Source organism: Neophocaena asiaeorientalis, unplaced genomic scaffold, assembly GCF_003031525.2.
Source record: "Neophocaena asiaeorientalis asiaeorientalis breed wild unplaced genomic scaffold, Neophocaena_asiaeorientalis_V1.1 scaffold180, whole genome shotgun sequence".
In the NCBI taxonomy this organism is placed as follows: Eukaryota; Metazoa; Chordata; class Mammalia; order Artiodactyla; family Phocoenidae; genus Neophocaena; species Neophocaena asiaeorientalis.
The window spans coordinates 2332408-2340839 of NW_020173697.1; the positions used below are offsets into that span (position 1 = coordinate 2332408).

General features: G+C 37.8%; 1 protein-coding gene across 1 annotated transcript in view; it reads right to left on the reverse strand.

The window, feature by feature from the left end:
- GALNTL6 (polypeptide N-acetylgalactosaminyltransferase like 6) overlaps positions 1 to 8432 on the reverse strand; it is a 1130106-nt gene that overhangs the window by 948530 nt on the left and 173144 nt on the right. The window lies entirely within an intron of this gene.

Sequence of the window (8432 nt, forward strand, 5' to 3'; positions counted from 1 at the left end):
TGTTACTTTCTGCTCTGATTAGGTTCCCTATATTGAAGTTCATGTCGTTTTGCTCTGTTTTCCTATTTACTGTCATGACTGCTGGTAGTTGATTCAGTGTTGTTGATCCTGATTAAGAGTTGCTTCATCTGAACTAAATACGTTTTTCCACGTGTCACTTTCACTTGATTATCTTCCTGATACCTGCATAGTTTCTAATAGCTAATTTAACAGATTTCACAAACACATGAAATATTTTTGATTATTCTTATTAGCAAAGAAAAATAGAACCTGCATGAATATTATGGGGATAGTGTAATGCAGTTCATAATAGTTAGTATCAGTGAGTTAATAACATGTTCTCAGGGTTTCTCTATGGGATGCTCTTATCTTCCACCAAACAGACACAAAATATGATTGTGTTTAAGTTAGTGAAACCAACTCCAGTGACCAGTTATTTATCCTCCATCAATGGAAAACAAGAAGTTTTCCTTAATAAAGTTTTTTGCACATAGAGGGCTTTTCCAGAAACCTGAATTTTATGCCTTTAAATACTAACTTTAAAGTTTATAACTGGTTTTATGGATATTTAAATAACACGTTTCATCTACTTTTTTTTTTGCCTTTTTAACCATGGAAACTGAATGTAATTTAAACTTTTCTTGATGACCGAGGGTCAAAGTGAATACAAATTATTTTATCCTCTTGCAATTAAAGGACATAAGAGGCTAGAAAGTCTTAGATTGTTTATGCTATGATGAATTTAGCCATACACTTATGAGCAGTGGCTACACTATGGTTACAGACCTGGAGAGTCAGACATATCCCTCATGGGCTTTAGGTTGTTAATTCAATTGTGGTAGCCAGTTCTGATTGTTTGGGGGCATTAAAACCCAAAACACATTAGAGGAATGTGTGTTTACACATAGGAAAAACATTTCTTATCCACCCTAAAGTAGCGAAGGCTTACAAAGTCCAGGCCAGAGCAAGAGTTGTAAGAAATACTCAGGCAGGTTCGCATTCTGGTAGAGCATCCTTTATAAAAGCTCTCATACTTCATGGATTAGAGAAATCAGGAGAGATACAGCATGGCTAACAGACCTGGTGAAGTTGAATTCGAATTGTTGCAGAAAGCTTCTGCATCTTTCAGCAATTGCGGCCTGATACTAAGATCTAAGATCTGATACTAGAGAGTTAATAGTGTTTGTGAAAGAAACTCAGAGTATTTCAGAGATGCGAGTTCTATGGCAGATAGAACCGGGATAATGAAAGAAAAGTGCTGACCAGATCATTGATGACACTTCAACAGCCATTTGAGCCAAGGTATTCACTAATTTCCCAGGAAAGAGGAATTCAAATAAGACACTAGCGAGAAATTTATGTATTTCTGTTCGTTATTATTCATCGCTCCTCTTTAGAAATCATATACAATAATCCCACAGCTCACGTTTCCTGGAAGAGTACAAATTTTATCGGTTTTTACTATATTGTGGGGTCTCATGTTCTCTGAGAATTTTAAAATGCTATCAGATATGTGGGTGTCTATCTCATAGTATATCTGATGTATGAGGGAGTGTATTATGAGTGAGCGTGTGTTTGTATCACGTATTAGTAAATGCTACCTCATTCATTATTTAGCTGATCTCGCCTCATTCATTTCCTCCTTTTAATATTTCTAGTTAAAAGTGTCCCTAGAAGAATTTTAAGAAAGACTGTTTCTTAAAGTACTTCTTAAAGAAAGATCTCCATCTGAAACACTAAGTTAAAAGTGCAGTTTATGGTTGACATAATTATAACACATCGAATAATTTTAAGACAAATGTCTATATCTTATGTGAAGACATCTCTCTTCTTCTTCACTAACTTTCTTTATTAAATGATTTTCTCAGATTGTGTCATCTGCATCAGCCTTCAAGAATCTCTGCTTCATCAAACCCCAGTTTCTTTCCAAATTCCACCTTAAAGGCGATTGTTTTTCCTCTTCCTGACAACCTACATTTATGTCTTCTTTAATTACTTCCACGGCTAACTGCCTAACACAATTCGTCTCAACTGTGAAATACTCCTCTTACTGCAATCTATACCCAAAGCAGAAGTATCATGTAACTAGGCACATTGTTCTATGAAAAAAAAATGAGAAAATGCAAGAAATGCATCTGATTACAAATTTAAATTAGCTACCTAGAAATAAATTAAATCCAGGGTTCTAAACTTCTTTTCTTTTTTTTCTTTTTGTCATTTTGTCCAAGCAAATATTAAATGAATTTGATAAAAAAGTTTAACTTAAAAAAAAAAATCCTTGGAGAAGAAAGTGATTTCTAAAAAAGACAATGTCTGCTTTACTAAACAATTACTAAACAATTTTTTAATAATTTCCTGTCAGACAACAGAATTTCAATTCCTATCTCCACAAATGCTTGGCAATATTTTATTACTTTGAAAGTTTTAACTAGATATTTTTACTTAAATATCCCTTTAGGACATAAAATTAGAGCATATTGTATAGGTTAATCTGAATGCATCTGTTTCCCCTGTTTGATTGAATTTTCCCACTCATGTTCTTATGTGTGCTGAATTTTATTAAAAATATTTCCAACATTTTCTTGCTTCATTAACATAAGTAATTAGGACAATAGAGCAGAGCAAGTAATGAAACTGAAAGTGTTCCATCCAATGAATCCAAGGTGGGTGGGGTAGGAGGGAGAATTTGAGAAGATCCAGGAAGGTAGATACAGAGCAGTTTAAAAGCCAAAGACTCACAGATTCTTAGAATTCCCATCATTGTAATAATAGCTATCCGAACCACATCCAAAGTGTGGTTGTTGATTTTTATCTCTGTAACTGATGTATCATCCCTCTTTCTTCTGAAGGGTTCCCTGTAAATTTCTTCCTTCACTATCATCCATCAGAAGAGGAAACCAATAGATTATCAAATATAATCTATGACGGCCAATTATTAATCTTAATAACACTCTGTAATTTGGAACAAGAGGTCTAAATTGATGCCAAAGAATAAATAATTGTAAATCAGATGAGGATCACATTTAAAATTGGAGCTTGAAATCTGTCTACTTATGACTCTTATAAGTAACTAGGCATGCAATTAGTTTTATCCTGTTAGCTCTAGCAAGCTACAAGAGATAACAGTTTATTAAAACTTGGTTCATATCCTCTGCTCACTTGTAATTACACTCAAAGGCCAGAAATTTGCCAAAGATAGTCCAGAAACGGAGAGACAGCTGAAGGCATATGATCGAGGATATAAACTGAGGACACATGTAACCATTTTAGAACTGAATTCATCTCTCAAAGGGGAGAGAAAATAGAAGCAACCAACTGTAAAATCTTAAAGAATTATCTGACATAGAAAATTGGATTAAAGATTGCGTGAATATTATTTTGGTGACAGATAGCTTTAGACTGTATGAAGGCTTAAGAAATAAAACTGCCCTTGAATGAAACCTAGAGAATATTAAAAATGTATGAATACTACTAGTAGAGAATATAATTAAGAGGAAGCTGTGAGGGATGGCATGATGACTTAGAGCAACACCTGAAATGGACAAAATGACATGATACAATTTATGGAAGAGTCAAAAGCATCATTCTATTATAACTCTACTTTGAAGTTGATTTAAAATGATTGTGAAATGTTCCTATTTTTTTAAAAGATCCTAGAAATCTAGATACAGAATGTCCTGAGGAAACAAATACTTTATGGATGTAAGTAGAGATTCAATTATGCTAATAATTTCAAATTTAAGTATTAGCCAAGAGAGCTTTCAAACAGATACGGAAAAGTACACAATTGTGTGTATTCTTTACTCAAGCAATGATACATAAGTCCTAGTAATGAGGTGAAAGTTGCTACAAGTCACCAGGAAGCCGAAAACTGTGGAACAAGTCGCAAGGGAACCTGAGAAGACAGAGGAGAGAAACTGCCCTGTTGTCACCCTCCCTTCTTCTTGCCGTCTTTCTATTTCTCTTGCCCAAGAAAACAATTGATGGAGTGGCCAACGTGGGACAGATTTCAAGATGCCTTTAATTCTGTTGCCTCTAGTCTAACCAGACCTTCTATTGCCTCCCTCGCGTCCTAGTTTATAGTTTATGAGATGGAACCTGTGAGTTTTGCCACCAGACTTTCCACTGGAGAATGACCCACTCTCCCCGTCTGCTGTCACGTGCTCTGTGGAATCTCTATCTCCCAGATCAGACCTGACGTCCATCAAAGCATGGTATTTCCTGAGAGACCGTTTCAGGGATGGGCGACGACTCCATCAGGGGAGAGAATTCTCACGTTTTCTGACTGTACTTGAACCCAAGAACAGGTGGGCGCTCTTAAAATGGCAGTTTTGTCTGAGACCCAATGGTACAACTGATCAGTGAAATATAAAACTTAATAAAACCCAAACACAATAAACATCCCAAATCACTACCCACTCTTACCCCCCGCCCACCCTCTTGACAGGCCTATTTATTAAAGTTTGCAGGATGATTTATGGATGGGATTTTCTTTGTATAGTTCTGCAAACAGGACACCATCCCAGAAGCCCCAGAAAAAGAGTGAAAATTGTCCACCAGAGAAAGAGTCAAAGGCCCAGAAAGCAAGTATTACCTTGCAACAGTCCCAGTCATGTCAAGACTGAATTTTGTGCCCTCTTACCTCTGTCACATTTCTGTTTTGAACCCACCCCGCTTTATTCCATCAAGGAAAGAACCTGATTATCTGAGAAGGAGGCCGTCCAGGTGACAGGACCAAACACTAGGTGGTAAGGACAGTATCTGGAATCCCGCCTCAGCTCTCCTGATATCTAACCTGAATTGTTCAGTACTGGGTACTGGGAGTAGGGCTTACATAATTTTATTTATATTTTTTATTTTACTTAAAAAAATTTTTTTTTGAAATATAGTTGATTTACAATGTTGTGTTTGTTTCAGCAAACTGTTGTACTAGTACGGCAAAGTGATTCCGTTATACATATATATAAATATATATATTCTTTTTTTAACACTCTTTTCCATTATAGGTTATTACAAGATACTGAGTAGAGGTCCCTGTGCTCTACAGTAGGTCGTTAATGCTTATCTCTCAATATTTTGTATATAGTAGTGTGTCTATGTCAATCCCAAACTCCTGATTTATCCCCGTCCCCACCTCCGGGCTTAAATTATTCTGAGATGCAATTTCCTCCATTTAACACTCAAGGCATCCCAATTAGATATTGTTTGGGTGATCACTAGCTTTTTTTCTCCTTAATGTGAAACAACTAAATGTATAAAAAAAAATGACACCTTTTTGGGTAAGATTTCAGATCTCTCAATTTCTTTTTGCTGCGCAGATTTCCTATGGCATCAAGAAATTACGAGGCCTACGATTATAACCATATACTATTATAGCTACTGCTACTATTAGTACAACTACGGCCATTTCTAGTCATGATCAGAATGATCGAATACAGCAGACAGGAATGCTTGCTAGGTATACTCTTTGCTTCCCCACCAGCCCCAGCTTTCTGGAAGCAAAATAGGGATATGTAACTAGTTCTGGTTAGTTCTTAGCTGTGGTGAGGCGCGCTGCTTTCACGATGAGGTAGTGAAACTCTCCTGCTCACTTTTCCAGCCTCTCTGGCCATGCCACGCAAGAGAGGAAACCACTGGTGCTAGAAAATGCAGCCATGAGGTGGCGACTTCTCCATCAATCAGAAGCTCTTATTGACTGTGCAAAGCAGAGTCCCTTTCAACCTAGTTTAGCTATGTTTGGAAAAATGCCACTGGATATTGTCCTTCCCCTAACATAGTCTAGGTTACAGTGAAGGAAACTGTCAAGGCTCTTTCCACACCCTCCCGTTCGTTGTAGCCTGGAGTTCATCTGCAGACAGTTTCTCTATATACAGGCAGCTTCCCACTTTGCTTTCGCGTGTTCTGAGGCTGCAGGGAGTTGGACGCGGTGATGCTCAGTCCAACACCGTACGTTCAGGGGAATTAATGCGCCACCGTCAACTCTCTGTCTTGCAAGGAATGAAAGCTGATGGGTAACCACCCCAGATCCACACTCTTGGGGGAAGAGCCGAGACAGGTTCTACAGTCCTCCGAGGGTCTCCCCAGGACTGACCCCAGTTTTCCACAGAGATACCGGCCACCCCAACATCGGCGGCTTTCCTCTCTCTCCTGTCTTAATTCCCTGCACCCTCACCATGCTTCCTGGGAATCACATCCTAAATAATCTATTTGTAAGAAATCATTATATCAAGGTTTTCTCTTGAGAGAACCCAAACTAAGAACCACTTGGATTAACAGGGACAACGTTGGCACTCAAAAAAATTAGGTCTGTCTCATGCAATTCCTGATTGAGAGTTCAAGTTTAATACCACTTCTGCTTCCTTTATATTAATTTATTAGTACAGTATGTCTATTAATATATATTACCCACTTTTGTGAAGAGGAACACTTTTCTTAGTGGGAATTTAATGTATTAATTGTATTAGAAGTTTAAAGATACTGTACAACCATATTGATATAATAGATGGAAATCTCTGTGAGGGATTGTTTGAGAACTGAAACCATGGACATAAAGAGATCCCAGATTCACTCACAGGTCTGCGATGTGTTCACATACACTGAACAAGTGTAAGTACCCCCAGTGAATTGGAAAAATTAATATCCTTTTGGGCCAAGAGCACTTAAGCCTTACAGGAAGGTCACAGGCGATACTGGTGCTGGAATCCTGAAGTCCGATAAAGTCAGATAAAATGACAAGACGGAAGCATGTTGCTTATCTATGAGGTCACATCCAGTGGCAGGATTTGCATAACCCAGGGCAGCAGCAAGGTGACAGAAAATGAGTCATCTATACGTAAAAGAAAATCTAGGGAATCATACCTTCAGGGATCTGCTAAATTTGGTGAAAGCAAGACTGTATGCGGGTGTGTAGTGAAGCGACTGAGAGTATAATAGAATTTGTTAGTCATGGAATTCAAGTTTCAGAAGACAAAACAGAAGGGTTCAGGAAGGAGGAGAGAGGTGGGTGGCTGGGTGACACAAGAGAAGACGAAGCTTGGAAAGGTCTGTATATTGGATGTTGAACACGACTAAACAGAAAGGGGACACAGAGTTAGAGTCCTAAGAATGACTTCAAGGATGGCGCACACTTGCAATTACAGAAAAGAACAAGAACAGAAAGAAAAACAAAAAAACACTGCTGATCCTACAGCTCTACCTAAGTATTTTTCTGGGTCAGCAGGGGGAGGAGGAAGTGCAAGAGAGTTGAAAGTCATCAGCCAAGATTCTCCTGCCGGGCAGCTGCAGCAGCAGGGCAACACCTCCAGGGGAGCCAGACACCGAAGTAACGGGATGGGCAGAAACAGGGCATGATTTTTTTTTTTTTAACCAGATCTAATGGGAGGTTTTTGGTGAGTTCTTTTCTTTGTGTAATCAATGACCATTCTTTGGGCAAATTCAGTTTATCTGTGAACAGGAAGTTTCCGATCAAGAACTCATTTGTTCTATTGCCAGACCTATTTAGCCATAATTGTTAAATAAGATTTAACTACACACACACACACACACACACACACGTATGATTAAGAGCTCAAAAAATTGTTTTTCCATTCTATGGCTCTGCAAGGAATATACTGAAGACTTTTAGGAGTTCAGGTTAAATCACTGAATACTGGGATATTTTCATGGTTTCTGTTTTCTTCCCAAGATGATAAACACTCAGGGCTCCAATCATCCACACTTTGCATGCTGATGCATAAGTGCAGGACCATCTCGATACAAATAATTCTCCAAAAGAAAACTTTTTTTTCTTTCTCACTGTATTCTGTAAACAAGCAGATCTTATTATGAAAATACAAATCTATTATGTATTAAGAATTTCAATCTAGGAATAAACCTACCTAAGGAGACAAAAGACCTGTATGCAGAAAATTATAAGACACTGATGAAAGAAATTAAAGATGACACAAATGGATGGAGAGATATTCCAAGTTCTTGGATTGGAAGAATCAACATTGTGAAAATGACTCTACTACCCAAAGCAATCTACAGATTCAATGCAATCCCTATCAAACTATCACTGGCATTTTTCACAGAACTAGAACAAAAAATTTCACAATTTGTATGGAAACAAAAAAGACCCCGAATAGCCAAAGCAATCTTGAGAACGAAAAACGGAGCTGGAGGAATCAGGCTCCCTGACTTCAGACTATACTACAAAGCTACAGTAATCAAGACAGTATGGTACTGGCACAAAAACAGAAATATAGATCAATGGAACAGGACAAAAAGCCCAGAGATAAACCCACACACATATGGTCACTTTATCTTTGATAAAGGAGGCAAGAATATACAGTGGAGAAAAGACAGCATCTTCAATAAGTGGTGCTGGGAAAACTGGACAGGTATGAAATTAGAACACTCCCTAACACCATACACAAAAATAAGCTCAAAAT